Source organism: Mobula hypostoma, chromosome 8 (genome assembly GCF_963921235.1).
Source record: "Mobula hypostoma chromosome 8, sMobHyp1.1, whole genome shotgun sequence".
NCBI classification, from domain to species: Eukaryota; Metazoa; Chordata; class Chondrichthyes; order Myliobatiformes; family Myliobatidae; genus Mobula; species Mobula hypostoma.
The window spans coordinates 4,562,413-4,580,957 of NC_086104.1; positions in this window are offsets into that span (position 1 = coordinate 4,562,413).

Here is an 18,545-nt window from a genome sequence, read left to right on the forward strand (position 1 = left end):
GATCCTGCCAAACCTGTGAGATTGAGACATCTCTCCCATCCAAACCCCGGTTTGTGTGGATGCTGTGTAATTTGCTACCCTTTTACAGTTCAGTGCCAAGAAACAACAGACAGCACACTGCGTATGATTAAAGGAATTATATTTATGAATCTTAACTAGAAGGATAGTAAAGAAAATAAAGAAAAAAAACAAAAAGGGCCCTTTGTAATTAAACAGTTAAACGTGAACCAGTTGGAGCACAGTTCAACGATCCTCAGTCAATCTCAGCGTCTGGCTCCATCGAGTCACAATCTCCCCGCTGGATTATATCCTAAAACAGTTTTCTCCATCGTCTTCTCTGTTCATCTCCCGCTGAACAAAGGACCCAGCTCACATTCCAAACCACCTGTTATCTCTCACCATAACCCAACCACTGCTTCCACAGAAAGACCATTACATTGGCAGTGAAATCTTTCTCAGGGTATAACACTATTTACTGGGGACACACCCATCTTCAGCTATTTTAATAAAGTCTGTTACAACCCTGATGTATTCACTCCGATCCACAGATGAGTGTTTGAGCATGGGTAAAGCTCTTCCAAACAATGAGCACATCTACTGCATATGGTAGGCTATTGTAGGAAAGCAGCATTCATCATCAGAGAACCTCACCATCTAGACCATGCTCTTTTTTTCTCCTTGCTGCCATCAGGTAGAAGATACAAGAGACTCAGGCCACGGACCATCAGGTTGAAAAACAGTTACCATCCCTCAGTCATCAGGCTTTTGATAAAAGGGAGTAACTACACTCACTTGCCCATACTGAGATGCTCTAAAAACCAGTGATCTCACCTTAAGGACTCTTTATCTTGTTATTTATTGCTGTTTATTTATATTTGCATTTGTTGCCTTCTGCACTCTACTTGATCTTTCATTAATCCTGTTGTAGTGACTATACAATCGATTTGTTGAGTATGCCCACAGGAGTTGAGTCTCAGGCCATGATGAGACTAAACTCAGGTTGGAGGAGCAATACCTCATATACCGTCTAGGTAGTCTCCAGCCCCTTGGTATGAACATAGAATTCTCCAACTTCCGGTAATTATCTCCCCCTCTCTTTCCCTATCCTTATTCCACTCTGCCCACTCCCCCAGCTGCCTATCACCTCCCTCATGGTTCCGCCTCCTTCTACTATCCATTGTGTTTTCCCCTATTCCTTCTTCACCTTTCCTGCTTATCACCTCCCTGCCTCCCCTCCCCCACTCCTTTATCTTTCCCCTGACTGGTTTCTCACCTGGAACCTACCAGCCTTCTCCTTCCCACCCTCCCCCCACCTTCTTTATAGAGCCTCTGCCCCTTCCCCCTACAGTCCTGACGAAGGGTTCTGGCCCGAAATATCGACACATCGTTTTCACGGATGCTGCCCGACCTGCTGAGTTCCTCTAGCGTGTTGTGAGTGTTGCTTTGCCCCAGCATCTGCAGAGTATTTTGGGTTTAGTGAATCTCAGGTTTGTATGTAGTGACACATATGTACTCTAATAATAAAATTCACTTTGAATCTTGAACTTAAACCATAAATACACTTCCTCTTTCTGACTAACTTCACCACTTCTCTGAATATCCATGGTTCTCTTAAATTTCCAACCTTGTCCTTCCTCCTTACTGGAAGATCCCTGCCCTGTACTCTGTGCAGTTGGTCATTAAACACCTTCCACATGTCAGATGTGGACTTGCCCAAAAACAGCTTTTCCCAATTAACTTTTCCAAGATCTTTCCTAATGGTCTAGTAACCTGCCCTTCTGCGGTTCAATACTCTCTCACAAGTTTCATGCTCATCGTCATCGATAGTTCTGTTAAAACTTGGAGTTGTGGTCACTGTTCCCTAACCGCTCACCAACTGAAATGTCAGTCACCTGGCCAGCTCATTACCCAAAACAGATGCAGTGCAGCCCCTCCTCTTGATGGACTAGCCTTGGAAAACCGTCCTACAGACAGCTCATAGATTTTAATCAGTGGTCTTCATCACTCGCGATGGACACGTGCTCACACACCACTACAACCACTCAATAGTCCGAGGGATTTAAAGGAACAAACTTGAACAGAGCTAACTGACAGCTGCAAAAAACATAAGGTTATTTTCGGAGGTGATTTTAAGTATCCACATACAGACTTGGAATCCTACACTGTTAAGAGGACTAGATGGGATAAAGTTTGTCAAATGCTGGTGGCCTTGAAGATGTTCTGATCCAGGGAGATGTTGAAGATGTCAGTGAGAACATCTGCTAGATGAGCTGCACAGTCTCTGAGCAGACAGACAGGTATGTTGTCAGGTCCTGCAGCTTTACTGGGATCTTCCTCACATCAGCTGTGGCCAGATAGAATGCCTGCTCCTCGGAGAGAGGGGGTGCCCGTCTCATCCGCATGTTGTGTGGTGTATCAAATGTTTCCACATGATGATGCTCACACTGTCAGAGAGGCATCTCAGTCATTGACATCAAGGTGCTCTAATATCTCATTGTGAACTAAATCCAGAGATTACTACCCCTGAGATCCTACTTTTCAGTTTCCTTCCTAACTCCCTGGAGAATAATTATCAGCAATGTCAATGACATCACTGCCCCGGGAATGGAGAAATTCTTTTCCGTTTCCTTCCGAACTCCCGATATCAGCTGTTCGGTTCAAGTTCAAGTTTAATTGTCATTCACTCACACACATGAAAACAGCCAAATGAAACAGTGTTCCTCTGGGGCCAAGGCGCAGGACACAGTACCAACAGCACACAGCACATATAGTCATGGTAGCAGGACAACATACAGTCCAATATAGCCCAAGTCCCTGAGAGGCATAGCCTGTAGATTGATGGTCCTAGTCCAGCTTGTCTTCCACTGGACTGATCCTTTTTCACAACTATGTTGGTATCAATTATCCCACTTCAGAATGCTGTGGATCTGATCTGAGACGTCTCTGATGCTGGCATCTTGGAGGCAACACACTTTTTTGATGAGTTTGCTTGAAGTGAAGGTGTAATTAATTCTGAGCAGAAGGTTGGAAGAGCTGGTTTGTGTGTGTGGAAGGAGGCAAGGAAAAATGGGATGAGTAGTGTGGACATGTAGCATTTAGGCAGGGCATGTTCACATGGCCCTTTAGGAAGCAGGTATTGTTGTACAAAGAGGCTGGGAGATCTGTCCCAACCTGGTGTGAAAGGTTAAACCCTGGGAATAAAAGGATCCTTTTTGGACTGGTTGCCGGTGACTAGTGATGTTCCAGAGGAGCCTGTGTTTGGACCGTTTCTTTTTATGTTGTATGTCGATGATTTGGATGATGAAATTAGATAGCTTTGTGGCTACATTTGCAGATGATATGAAGATAGGTGGAGGGACATATAGAGTTGAGGAAGCAGGGAGACTGCAGAAGGACTGAGATACATTAGGAGAATGGGCAGAAAGGTGGCAGATGGAATATAGTGTTGGGAAGTGTATGGTCATGCACTTTGGTAGAAGAAATAAAAGCATAGACTATTTACTCAATGGGGCGAAAATTCAATATTGCAAGGTGCAAAAGAATTTGGAATTCCCTAGAGGTTAATATGTCAGTTCAGTCAATGTTGAAGAAGGTGAATGAAATGTTTGTATTCATTTCAAAAGGACTAAAATATATAAGCAAGGATGTAATGTTGAGGTTGTATAAGGCACTGGTAAGGCCTTACTTGGAGTATTGTGGGTAGTTTGGTGCCACTTATTGAAGAAGGAATAGGCTGTGTCACAAGGGGGTGTTAGGAGCGGACCCAAATGCAAGACACAGACACTGAAGTAATATAAACATGACTATGTTTATCAAGAATACTTGGGGAGCCAAGAAGCGAGGACAAAATAACAACACAAGCGAAGACGTAGAATAATAAATCGGAAAACCTGGACTTGGACTTGGGACTTGAGCTTGACAGGGAAATGGGGTCATTACTCGGAATTCGTGTCTTGGTAGGGAGTCGATACCTGGGTTTTGTCTTGGCTCTTGACTAGAACTCGGACTTGGCTTGGCTTAGACATGGACTTGACTGAGAACTCAGGTCATGACTCGGAACTCTGGTCTTGGCAGGGACTCGGTCCCTGGGTCTTGTCTTGGCTTGACTTAGAACCCAGGCTTGACTTGACCAAGAACTCGGGTTGACTTGACCAGGAAGTCGGGCTCAAGCTCAAACTCCAACTTGACTAGACTTGGACTCTTCTTGGGCACTCCGGGACTCTCCTTGGACACAGGACACGGAGCCGGGATCCTTCTTGGACACAGGGCCGGGGGCTTTCTTGGTATGAGTTTCTGATGCCGAGCTTCTTGATGTGGGTTTCGGGTGCTGAGCTTCTTGGTATGGGTTCTGACAGAGATTCTAACGGGGATGGTCCTGCAAAGGAATAGCTGTACCCCTGAGCTATTTATGTTGCAAGCACGAAATGAGGATCAGCTACCTCAATCAAGATGCCCAACGGAACAAGGGGAAAAAGGCATAACCGGAATACGGAATCCATGGACCAGACAGTTCACCAGAATGTGGACTTCACGGATCGGACCGTGACGGTACTCCCATCCGCCTCTATGGGAATCTCCTGTTGATCTAACAGGCTTGCCCAGATTATCAACGATCCGGGCGGATGGGGGGGGGGGTGGGTTTCAACAAGAGGGAACACTGGATGGCTGGAGTTTAACAACAGTGTCTTTGTCGCTGGGTCCATGTTTGACTGGGCCATTCTGTCACAAGGGGGCATTGGGAGTGGAATCAAATACAAGACACAGACACTGAAGTAATATGAACATGACTATGTTTATTAAGAATACTAGGGGAGCCAAGGAGCGAGGACAAAATAACAACACGGGCGTAGAAGTGGAATAATAATTTGGGAAACCTGGACTTGGACTTGGGACTTGAGCTGGACAGGGAACTCGGGTCATGACTCGGAACTCGGGTCTTGGCAAGGACTAGGTACCTGCGTCTTGTCTACTTGACTTGGTAGAAAAAGTCATTTTTTTTCTTAAACACTGCTCGGGGAGAAGGGTCTGCACTGCGCAGGCGCATGACGTAGCGCGCCAAGGTTTAAAAAGCAGACCACCAGATACAGCGGCCATCGTCGGAGTGGACTGAGTCAGAGTGGGACAACTTTGGCTGAACAGGCTTCGGCGAGAACAGGCAGAGGCCAGGGTAGGTTCTGGTAAGTTTTTTTTTATTCCGATTGTCTAGCGTAGAGAGAATGCCAGGCAGGATGTTGGAATGCTCCTCTTGCAGGATGTGGGAAGTCAGGGAGCCCTCCGGTATCCCTGACAACGACACCTGCAAGGAGTGCATCCAGCTGCAGCTCCTAACAAACCGCGTTAGGGAACTGGAGCAGGAGCTAGATGACCTGCGGATCATTCGGGAGAATGAGGAGATTATAGATAGTAGCTGCAGGGAGGTAGTTATGCCAAAGGAGCAGAGGACAGGAAATTGGGTCACTGTCAGGCGAGGGAAGAGGAAAGGGCAGGCAGAGCAGGGTTCCCCTGTGGCCATTCCTCTCAACAACAAGTATACCGCATTGGATACTGTTGGGGGGGGATGACTTACCTGGGACAAGCTGCAGTAGCCGGATCTCTGGCACTGAGTCTGGCTCTGCAGTGCAGAAGGGAGGGGGGAAAAGAGGAGAGTGGTAGTGATAGGGGACTCAATAGTTAGAGGTACAGATAGGAGGTTCTGTGGTCGTGACAGAGAATCCAGGATGGTTTGTTGCCTCTCGGGTGCCAGGGTCAAGGATGTCTCTGATCGATTGCATGACATTCTGAAGTGGGAGGGTGACCAGCCAGATGTCGTGGTGCACATCGGTACCAATGACATAGCAAGGAAGAGTGAGGAGGTCCTGGACAGTGAGTATAGAGAGCTTGGTAGGAAGTTGAAAAGCAGGACCTCAAGGGTGGTAATCTCAGGATTGCTACCTGTGCTACGTGCCGGTGAGGGGAGGAATAGGATGCTCTGGAGGATGAACAAGTGGCTGAGGAGCTGGTGTAGGGAGCAGGGTTTCAGATTTCAGGATCATTGGGACCTCTTCTGGGGCAGGTGGGACCTGTACAAGAGAGACGGGTTACACTTGAACTACAGGGGGATCAATATCCTTTCAGGGAGGTTTGTTAATGCTTTATGGGAGGCTTCAAACTAGATTTGCAGGGGGATGGGAAGCAGAGTGACAGAGCTGACAGTGTGGCTGGGGTGAAAATAAATGATGTTAAAAGTTCAAGCAAATCCGCTAATAGAAAGGTTGTGAGTGGTGGGCAAAATCTTCTGAGGTGTATATATTTCAATGCTAGGAGTACTGCGGGGAAGACGGATGAGTTGAGGGTGTGGATTGACACATGGAATTATGACGTTATAGCAATTAGTGAAACTTGGCTACAGGAGGGGCAGGACTGGTAGCTTAATATTCCAGGGTTCCAATGTTTCAGATGTGATCAAGGCAGAGGACTGAAAGGTGGGGGAGTAGCATTGCTTGTTAGGGAAAATATTACAGCAGTGCTCAGGCAGGACAGATTAGAGGGCTTGTCTACTGAGTCCTTATGGGTGGAGCTGAGAAACAGGAAAGGTATGGCCACATTAGTGGGATTGTATTACAGACCATCCAATAGTCAACGAGAATTGGAAGAGCAAATCAGCAGAGAGATAGCAGGCAACTGCAGGAAACATAAAGTTATGGGGGGTAGGGGATTTTAATTTTCCATATATTGATTGGGTCTCCCATACTGTTAGGGGTCTAGATGGTTTAGAGTTTGTAAAATGTGTTCAGGAAAGTTTTCTAAATCAATATATAGAGGGGCCAACTAGAGGGGATGCACTATTGGATCTCCTGTTAGGAAACGAGTTAGGACAAGTTGCAGAAGTCTGTGCAGGGGAGCACTTTGATTCCAGTGATCATAACACCATTAGTTTCAACTAGATCATGGACAAGGATAGTTCTGGTCCTAGGGTTGAGGTTCTTAACTGGAAGAAGGCCAAATTTGAAGAAATGAGAAAGGATCTAAAAAGCGTGGATTGGGACAGGTTGTTCTCTGGCAAAGATGTGATTGGTACGTGGGAAGCCTTCAAAGGAGAAATTTTGAGAGTGCAGAATTTATTTGTTCCTGTCAGGATTAAAGGCAAAGTGAATAGGAATAAGGAACCTTAGTTCTCAAGGGATATTGCAACTCTGATAAAGAAGAAGAGGGAGTTGTATGACATGTATAGGAAACAGGGAGTAAATAAGGTGCTTGAGGAGTATAAGAAGTGCAAGAAAATACTTAAGAAAGAAATCAGGAGGGCTAAAAGAAGACATGAGGTTGCTTTGACTGTCAAAGTAAAGGATAATCCATAGAACCATAGAAACTACAGCACAGAAACAGGCCCTTTGGCCCTTCTTGGCTGGGCCGAACCATTTTCTGCCTAGTCCCACTGACCTGCACACGGACCATATCCCTCCATACACCTCCCATCCATGTATCTGTCCAATTTATTCTTAAATGTTAAAAAAGAACCCGCATTTACCACCTCGTCTGGCAGTTCATTCCATACTCCCACCAGTCTCTGTGTGAAGAAGCCCTCCCTAATGTTCCCTTTAAACTTTTCCCCCCTCACCCTTAACCCACGTCCTCTGGTTTTTTTCTCTCCTTGCCTCAGTGGAAAAAGCCTGCTTGCATTCACTCTATCTATACCCATCATAATTTTATATACCTCTATCAAATCTCCCCTCAGTCTTCTATGCTCCAGGGAATAAAGTCCTAACCTATTCAACCTTTCTCTGTAACTGAGTTTCTCAAGTCCCGGCAACATCCTTGTAAACCTTCTCTGCACTCTTTCAACCTTATTTATATCCTTCTGTAATTTGGTGACCAAAACTGAACACAATACTCCAGATTCGGCCTCACCAATGCCTTATACAATCTCATCATAACATTCCAACTCCTCATGTCTTCTCTTAGCCCTCCTGATTTCTTTCTTAAGTATTTTCTTGCACTTCTTATACTGCTCAAGCACCTTATTTACTCCCTGCTTCTTATACATGTCATACAACTCCCTCTTCTTCTTTATCAGAGTTGCAATATCCCTTGAGAACCAAGGTTCCTTATTCCTATTTACTTTGCCTTTAATCCTGACAGGAACAAACAAATTCTGCACTCTCAATCCAAAGAGAGTTTACAGGTATATTAAGAGCAAAAGGATTGTAAGGGATAAAATTGGTCTTCTTGAAGATCAGAGAGGTCGGCTATGTGAGGAAACAAAGGAAATGGGGGAGATCTTAAATAGGTTTTTTGCGTCTGTATTTACTAAGGAAACTGGCATGAAGACTATGGAATTAAGGGAAGCAAGTAGTGAGATCATGGAAACTGTACAGATCGAAAAGGAGGAGGTCCTTGCTGTCTTGAGGAAAATTAAAGTAGATAAATCCCCAGGACCTGACAGGGTGTTCCCTCGGACCTTGAAGGAGACCAGTGTTGAAATTGCAGGGGCCCTGGCAGAAATATTTAAAATGTCGCTGTCTACAGCTGAGGTGCCAGAGGATTGGAGAGTGGCTCATGTTGTTCTGTTGTTTAAAAAAGGATCGAAAAGTAATCCGGGAAATTATAGGCCAGTAAGTTTAACGTCAGTAGTAGGTAAGTTATTGGAGGGAGTACTAAGAGACAGAATCTACAAGCATTTGGATAGACAGGGACTTACTAGGAAGAGTCAACATGGCTTTGTGCGTGGTAGGTCATGTTTGACCAATCTATTGGAGTTTTTCGAGGAGGTTACCAGGAAAGTGGATGAAGGGAAGGCAGTGGATATAGTCTAAATGGACTTCAGTAAGGCCTTTGACAAGGTTCCGCATGGGAGGTTAGTTAGGAAAATTCAGTCGCTAGGTATACGTGGAGAGGTGGTAAATTGGATTAGACATTGGCTCAATGGAAGAAGCCAAAGAGTGGTAGTAGAGAATTGCTTCTCTGAGTGGAGGCCTGTGACTAGTGGTGTGCCACAGGGATCAGTGCTGGGTCCATTGTTATTTGTCATCTATATCAATGATCTGGATGATAATGTGGTAAATTGGATCAGCAAATTTGCTGATGATATAAAGATTGGAGGTGTAGTAGACAGCAAGGAAGCTTTTCAGAGCCTGCAGAGGGACTTGGACCAACTGGGAAAATGGGCTAAAAAATGGCAGATGGAGTTTAATACAGACAAGTATGAGGTATTGCATGTTGGAAGGACAAACCAAGGTAGAACATACAGGGTTAATGGTAAGGCACTGAAAAGTGCAGTGGAACAGAGGGATCTGGGAATACAGATAGAAAATTCCCTAAAAGTAGCATCACAGGTAGATAGGGTCGTAAAGAGAGCTTTTGGTACATTGGCCTTTATTAATCAAAGTATTGAGTATGAGAGCTGGAATGTTATGATGAGGTTGTATAAGGCATTGGTGAGGCCGAATCTGGAGTATTGTGTTCAGTTATGGTCACCAAATTACAGGAAGGATATAAATAAGGTTGAAAGAGTGCAGAGAAGGTTTACAAGGATGCTGCCGGGACTTGAGAAACTCAGTTACAGAGAAAGGTTGAATAGGTTAGGATTTTATTCCCTAGAGTGTAGAAGAATGAGGGGAGATTTAATAGAGGTATATAAAATTATGATGGGTATTAATACAGTGAATGCAAGCAGGCTTTTTCCACGGAGGCAAGGGGAGAAAAAAACCAGAGGACATGGGTTAAGGGTGAGGGGGGAAAAGTTTAAAGTGAACATTAAGGGGGGCTTCTTCACACAGAGAGTGGTGGGAGTATGGAATGAGCTGCCAGACGAGGTGGTAAATGTGGGTTCTTTTTTAACATTTAAGAATAAATTGGACAGATACATGGATGGGAGGTGTATGGAAGGATATGGTCCATGTGCAGGTCAGTGGGACTAGGCAGAAAATAGTTCAGCACAGTCAAGAAGGGCCAAAAGGCCTGTTTCTGTGCTGTAGTTTCTATGGTTCTATGGTTCTATGGCTTAGCTTGGATGCGGACTTGACTGAGAAATCAAGACATGACTCGGAACTCAGATCTTGGCAGGGACTCGGTCCCTGGGTCTTGTGTTGGCTTGACTTAGAACTCGGGCTTGGCTTGACCAGGAACTCAGACTTGACTTGACTTGACCAGGAAGCTGGGCTCAAACTCAGACTCCGACTTGACTAGACTTGGACTCTTCTTGGACGCAGAACCGGGACTTGACCCACAGGACACAGAGCCGGGACTCTCCTTGGACACGGGACACAGAGCCGGGACTCTCCTTGGACACAGGACACAGAGCCGGGACTCTCCTTGGACACGGGACACAGAACTGAGACTCTTCTTGGACACAGGACACAGAGCCGGGACTCTCCTTGGACACGGGACACAGAACTGAGACTCTTCTTGGACACAGGACACAGAGCCGGGACTCTCCTTGGACACGGGACACAGAGCCGGGACTCTACTTGGACACAGGGCCGGGACCCTTCTTGGACACAGGGCTGGGACCCTTCTTGGACACAGGGCCAGGACCCTTCCTGGACACAGGGCCAGGACCCTTCCTGGACACAGGGCCGGGACCCTTCTTGGACATAGGGCCGGGACCCTTCTTGGACACAGGGCCGGGACCCTTCTTGGTATGAGTTTCTGATGCCGAGCTTCTTGATGTGGGTTTCGGGTGCTGAGCTTCTTGGTATGGGTTCTGACAGAGATTCTAACGGGGATGGTCCAGCAAAGGAATAGCTGTACCCCTGAGCTATTTATGTTGCAAGCACGAAATGAGGATCAGCTACCTCAATCAAGATGCCCAACGGAACAAGGGGAAAAAGGCATAACCGGAATATCCATGGACCAGACAGTGAACCAGAATGCGGACTTCACGGATTGGACCGAGACGGTACTCCCATCCGCCTCTATGGGAGTCTCCTGTTGATCCAACAGACTTGCCCAGACTATCAACGATCCAGGTGGGTAGAAGGGTGGGTTTCAACAAGAGGGAACACTGGATGGCTGGAGTTTAACAACAGTGTCTTTGTCGCTGGGTCCATGTTTGACTGGGCCATTCTGTCACAAGGGGGACATTGGGAGTGGAATCAAATACAAGACACAGACACTGAGGTAATATGAACATGACTATGTTTATTAAGAATACTAGGGGAGCCAAGGAGTGAGGACAAAATAACAACGTGGGCGTAGACGTGGAATAATAAATCGGAAAACCTGGACTTGGACTTGGGACTTGAGCTTGACTGGGAACTCGTGTCATGACTTGGAACTCGGGTCTTGGCAGGGACTTGGTACCTGGGTCTTGTCTTGGTTCTTGACTAGAACTCGGATTTGGCTTAGCTTGGACGTAGACTTGACTGAGAAATCAAGACATGACTCGGAACTCGGGTCTAGGCAGGGACTCGGTCCCTGGGTCTTGTCTTGGCTTGACTTAGAACTCAAGCTTGGCTTGACCAGGAACTCTGGTTGACTTGACCAAGAACTCGGGCTCAAGCTCAGACTCCGACCTGACTAGACTTGGACCCTTCTTGGACACAGGGCCGGGACCCTTCTTGGTATGAGTTTCTGATGCCGAGCTTCTTGATGTGGGTTTCGGGTTCTTGGTATGAGTTCTGGCAGAGATTCTAATGGGGATGGTCCAGCAAAGGAATAGCTGTACCCCTGTGCTATTTATGTTGCAAGCCCGAAATGAGGATCAGCTACCTCAATCAAGATGCCCAATGGAACAAGGGGAAAAAAGAATAACCGGAATACAGAATCCACGGACCGGACCGTGGCAGTCTGAGGTTAGAGAGGGTTCTGAAATGGTTCCAGACAATTATTCTTGGGATAAAAGGATTATCATCTCAGCTATAATTGAAGACTTTTCACCCAGCGTTTAGAAGAATGAGGGTGGATATCTCTGTAACCTATCAAATGTTGAAATATCTATATAGACTGGATGTGAAGTGAATGTTTCCTTTGGTGGGAGAGTCTAGGACAAGGGGGCAGAGCTTCAAACTAGAGGAACGTCCATTTAGAGCAGATATGAGGAGGAATTTCTTTAGTCATAGTGTGGTGAATATAAGGAATTAATTGCCACGGACGGCTGTGGAATTCAAGTCATTAGGAGTATTTAAGACAGAGGTTGATAGGTTCTTGATTAGTCAGGTCATGAAGGGATAAGACAGGAGAATTTTTTTGATTAGATTATGAGGACACTCAGTCCTCGTTTATTGTCACTTAGAAATGCATGCATTAAAAAATTATACGACATTCCTCCAGAATGATATCACAGGAAAAACACAGGACAAACCAAGACTAAAACTGACAAAACCACATAATTATAACACATAGTTACAACAGTGCAAAGCAATACCATAATTTGATAAAGAGCAGACCATGGGCACAGTAAAAAAAAAGTCTCAAAGTCTTGATAGCCTCATCATCTCACGCAGCCCCCAGAAGGGAGAAACTCTCCCTGCCATGAACCTCCAAGTGCCACAAACTTGCTGATGCAGCACCATTGGAAGCACCCGATCGTACCAGACTCTGAGACCATCCGAAAACTCCGAGCCTCTGATGAGCCCCTCCGACACAGCCTCTCTGAGCACCATCCTCTGCCGAGCGCTTCGACCCCACCCCAGCCGCTGAGCAACAAGCAAAACCGAGGACTCGGGGCCTTCCCCTCAGAGATTCTGGACCACACAGTAGCAGCAGCAGCGGAACAGGCATTTCAGAAGTTTCACCAGATGTTCCTCTGTGCTCTCACATCCGTCTCCATCGAATCAGGATTGTGCACAGCACCCTGCTTGACAAATAACAGACATCACAATCGGAGTGGCCGCTGCGAGCTGTGTCGCGCCGCCATCTTCTCCTCCCCCCTGAGAAGGAAATGGATCAGCCATGATGAAATGGTGAACAGACTTGATTGGATAAATGGACAATTTTTGCTCCTGTGTATTACAGTCTTTGGTTAGTACACAGGAAAGAATGCAGAAGTGATTATCAAAGACATTTATGGACTCATGCAGAGGGCTTGAGTTACAAACAGAATCAGGATACACTGGGGTATTTATTGCTGGAGTGAAAGAGTCTGATGTGACCGGAGACATGTCTAAGATCATGGGGGAGCTAGACAAATTTTACCGTTTGCGCAATTTGTTCTTTTCTCACACATTAAGTATTTAATGTTTTCTTGAACGGATTCCATGTTGTTTCGTTGTTCAGTGACTGCCTGTGGGAAGATGAATCTCAGAGTTGTATTCTGTGTACACATGTTAATAATAAATGTACTTTAAATCTTTAATATGGTGGGTGGTCAGAGTCCTTTTCTCAGGGAAGGGGAATCTAAAGGAAATGGTGTAGGTTTAAGATGGCGGGGGGGAGACTGAACAGGGCCCAGAGGGACATGTTTTCCACAGGGAGGATGGTGTGTATATGGATCGAGCTGTCAGAGGAAGTGGTAGAGGGGGTACAATTACAACATTTAAAATATATGACAAAAAGAATGTGGACAGTCAACTTTTGAGGGATTATGGACCCAACACAGGGAAATAGGACCAGGCCAGAGAAACATCTTGGTCAGCAGGGACATGTTGGGCAGAACAGCCCATTTCCGTGATGTATAAGTTCATGACTCTGTGACCCTCAGGCCTCGTTTGTTCTTCAGGCCTGTCTCCATCCCACGGTTCAGCCCGTCAGCACATCAGTGCCATTTGGTCACAATTGGGTTGATATCCCCAACTAGATTAATACTGACGTGATATCCCCTGGGTCCGGCTTTTTTATGACCTTCAGTTGTTTACTGCCCACAGGTGTAAATGCAGGGACAGTCCTGATCCAATCGCCAGGAGTTGTGAAGGTGCGTGAAGCTGGAACGGTGCAGATACAGTGTGTCCCGGAGATGAGCAATATGAATATCATGGTGATCAATTTGTATATACACTGGTGCAACTGATGTCATAAACCAACAGATAAAGGAATAGGAATAGTCCTTAGTCTTTATAGTAATGACCAAGTTTACAGAACATGGGGCTTCTCCAATCGATTTTAGCTATCCAGGAATGTCACCACTAACAGCTACTCACTGACCATCAGCAACGTGAAGCTCACCGACTCTAAACTTTACATCTGTGGCATTTGGGGGTCAGTCTTTGGAAAGGGAACCCAGCTGAATGTGACCAGTGAGTACTTCATGTTGGTTCTGTTTTCCAGTCACATCCCTGTATCAATGAGTACTGATGATACTGTATGTTCAGTTTCACAGAAACAGGCGTTTTCTCTCTCTTTCCTTTCTTAAGAAGTGGGATAAAATTAGCTACCCTCCAATCCTCAGGAACTGATCTTGAAACTATAGAACATTGGAAAATAATTACCAATACATCCATGATTTCTAGTGCCACCTCCTTAAGTACCCTGGGATGCAGACCATCAGGCCCTGGGGATTTATCAGCCTTCAGACACATCAGTCTACCCAACACCATTTTCTGCCTAATATGAATTTCCTTCAGTTCCTCTGTTACCCAAGGATTTCCTCAATTGTTCATCCTGGGTCAGTAACTGTGAATTACACAGCCCCAGATCTCTGTACCTCACCCATGTGGTCCGACTTCAGTCTCCTGCTGAGCAAAGAGATTTATCCTTGAGCCCACCCAGGGACACCAATTCTGCTACATGACTGGTCAGCATGGACTAGATGGGCTGAAGGTTCACAGATTCGCTGTATTACTCTGTGAATCTATTTGTTCTGCTGTCAGTGTGATCAGGCTCAGGGAGTTTGACAATGTGTGTGCCGATGTGTAAAAGTCAAAACTGCAATAATACATCAAACAGGAGAAGGTAGTGGAACATCAGCACAAACCACTAGAATATTTCTACCTGCCAAGGAATTGATTGTAGATTTCAGATAGGGTAAGACAAGGGAACACACTCACTAGTCCTCATAGAGGGAGCAGAAGTGGAAAGAGTGAGCAATTTCAAATTCCTGGGTGTCAATATCTCTGAGGAGCTATCCTGGGTCCAACGTTTCGATGCAGTTACCAAGAAGACATGGCAGCAGAACTGCATGACTGCATGGCATTTCCTTTGGAGTTTGAGGAGCTTTGAATGTCACCAAAAACACATCTCACCATTGACGGGGCAGAAATGCATCCTCCCACCTCGTTCGAGTGGGATGGTGGACCAACAGCGGCCTCTGGTGGTTGTTGTGCTACATGACAAACACTTCCCTTCTACCAGAGCCACACACACCAAGCAGGAGCTCAGCGTTCAGGCAGCATCGGAGGAGAGAAACGGATAGTCGACATTTCAGGTCGAGCCCTTTCCTCTCAGAGCACATTGCCTTCAATATTTGGGCAATTCACCGTGTGAGAATAGAGAATACAATATTAATGAAGAATCTGAATGGGAGAAAGGAGGGAGTGTTTAAGAGGAAGATCTAATGAGTAGGATTTAAGAGTATTTTGAAGTGCTGCCGCTGTTGTTGGTAAAACACAAACATCTAACACAGCAAGAAGGGAGAGAACGTGGAGCTGTGCAATGTAAGGAACTATGATATACTGGTTGCATCTCACTGTGTCATGGGCAACATGTGCTGTCTGAAGTGTCTTCTTCTTCATGTGCCTTGCGTGTTACACGCTTGGACGATCATGGCTTTCCACTTCGAATGATCCCACGCAGCGTCAATGATATCTCGCACACTTAGATCTGTTAGTTCTTTCACAGTGTCCATATATTTTCTTCTTTGCCTTCCTCTTCCGCATTTCCCAGGAATACGGTCTTGTAATGTAAGGCATTCTATTTCTCCCTTTCTGATGTCAAAGCCCAGGAACTTAAGTTTCCTCTCATTTCATGTTCTCATTAAAGATCTTTTTGTATGGGCACGTTGCAGTACTGTCTCATTAGTTACCCTATCTTTATATGATATTTTCAGCATTCTTCTAAGAAACCACATTTCTGTTGCTTCTAAGTTTTTTTGGAGTTCTGGTATTATAGTTCATGTTTCGGAAGCATACAGCAAGATTGACCAGATGTAACATTTTAGTAGCCTAAGCCTTGTTGTCATAGAAATGTGTCTGTTGGTAAGAATGGGTTTCATTTTTTGGAAGTTGGTTTTGGCATTGGCAATTCTTTTTACTTCGACTTTACTTCTGGCATCTTGTGACATAAAGCTACCAAGGTAATTAAAGCTGGTCTTTTGTTCAATCTTTTGGTTACCGATGTACAATTGGCAGCTGGGAGTATCCTGCTCTTTTGATATTACCATACACTTGGTTTTTTTGCAGTTGATGGTAAGACCAAAATTTGCATTTGTTGTACTACTTTGTCTAGGAGGATTTGTAGATCTTCTGCAGCACTTGCTATTAGGATGGTATCGTCTGCATATCTTATATTGTTGATGTTAACACCTCCAATTTTTATCCCATCTAGGTCTTCTATTTCTCTGAGAATCATTTCACTATAGATAATGAATAATTCTGGTGAGGCCACGCATTCCTGTCTAACTCCTCTTTGAATTTTAGTCCAACTGCTTATATTATCGTCAATTTTTACCCGCCTCCGTTTAGTTCCAATAAAAATTTCCATCCCCACAACATCACTGGCCTTACGAATGAGTTTGCTGATTTTGTTGGTGTCTGCTACCCTCAGCCTGCTGCCCCAGTGCACAACAGCAAACATGATCGCACTGGCCACCACAGACTCGTAGAACATCCTCAGCATCGTCTGGCAGATGTTAAAGGACTTCAGTCTCCTCAGGAAATAGAGAAGGCTCTGATCCTTCTTCTAGACAGCCTCAGTGTTCTTTGACCAGTCCAGTTTACTGTCAATTCATATCCCCAGGTATTTGTAATCCTCCACCATGTCCACACTGACCCCCTGGATGGAAACAAGGGTCGCTAGTACCTTAGCTCTCCTCAGGTCTACCACCAGCTCCTTAGTCTTTTTCACATTAAGCTGCAGATAATTCTGCTCACACCATGTGACAAAGTTTCCTACCATATCCCTGTACTCAACCTCATCTCCCTTGCTGATGCATTCAACTATGGCAGAGTCATCAGAAAACTTCTGAAGATGACAAGACTCTATGCAGTAGTTGAAGTCTGAGGTGTAAGTGATGAAGAGAAAGGGAGACAAGACACTCGCTACCTCCTACCAATCAACCAATGTTCTAATCAGGCCAGTAACTTTCCTGTAATACCATGGGCTCTTAACTTAGTAAGCAGCCTCATGTGTGGCACCTTGTCAAAGGCCTTCTGAAAGTCCAAATATACAATATTCACTGCATCCCCTTTATCTCCCCTATTTGTAATCTCCAAAAAGAATTTCAACAGGTTTGTCAAGCAAATTTTCCCTTCAGGAAACCATGCAGACTTTGTCTTATCATCTCCCATGGTCACCAAATACTCCATAAGTTCATCCTTAACAATTGATTCCAACACCTTCCCAACCACTGAGGTCAAGCTAATTGGTCTATAATTTCCCTATTGCTGCCTTCCTCCTTTCTTTAAGAGTGGAGTGACATTTGTAATTTTCCAGTCCTTTAGCACCATGCCAAGTCCAATGATGTTTGAAAGATCATTACTACTGCCTCCAAAATCTCTACTGCTACCTCTTTTGAAACCCTAGGCGCAGTTGAGCTGGTCTGGGTGACTTATGTACCATTAGGTCTTGCAGCTTTTTGAGCACCTTCTACCTTGTAACAGTATCTGCACTCACATCTCTTCCCACAAACCCTTCAACATCTGGCACACAGCTAGTGTCTTACACAGAGAAGACTGATGCAAAATACTCATTTAGTTCAGCTGCCATCTCCTTGGCAACCATTATTTTTTCTCCGGGCAGAAGATATGGAGATCCTGAGATGCCCAGTCATCAAGATTCCCCTCTCAGCCTCTCCAGTGTAGTCCAAAGGAAAGCTAATGAAGCAAGATATTTGGCACCAGGTTGGCTGCAGGAGCTGCCGGAAGGATAATCAATGAATCCAGCCACCTTAGGGTCTCCACTCCGGATTTGTTGTCTGGGTTTAGTCCTGTAGCCTTCGTCTCTCCCAAAGTTGCCCATAGGGCAGTGGGAAGATCTACCCATCGCTGGGGATCTGGTTCAAGAGCACCAGGACAGGTCCACACCCCCGTGGGCCTGCATGCTACGTGTGCTGGAGCCAGATCTCTTCCCTGGAGTTCAGCCTGAGTCTGAAATTAGTTCAGTTTCCGGGTGTCGCCAGTGAGGAGGCACTACATGAGTCCCGCTGTTGGAGAGGCTCTGTACTGCCAGGGAGAGACCTACACATTCACCTCTCCTTTTCACAAGGCTGTTAGCCAGCGGCAGAAGCTGAAAATGAGAGCGACAAGCGCTGCTCACTACACCATTACAATAGATGCCATTTTGACACAAGCTTGTACAGTGTGTTGGTGTAAAATGGGCTGATTGTAAACATATCAAAGAGGAATATTTTTAAAGGGAAAATAATGATAACATATCTCCAGATATTCTGGAATTCTGCACTGGAATTGCATAATTACCCGTAATTCTTTATTATTAGGACATACACAGTATGTCATCATATTTCTCAAAATAAATAT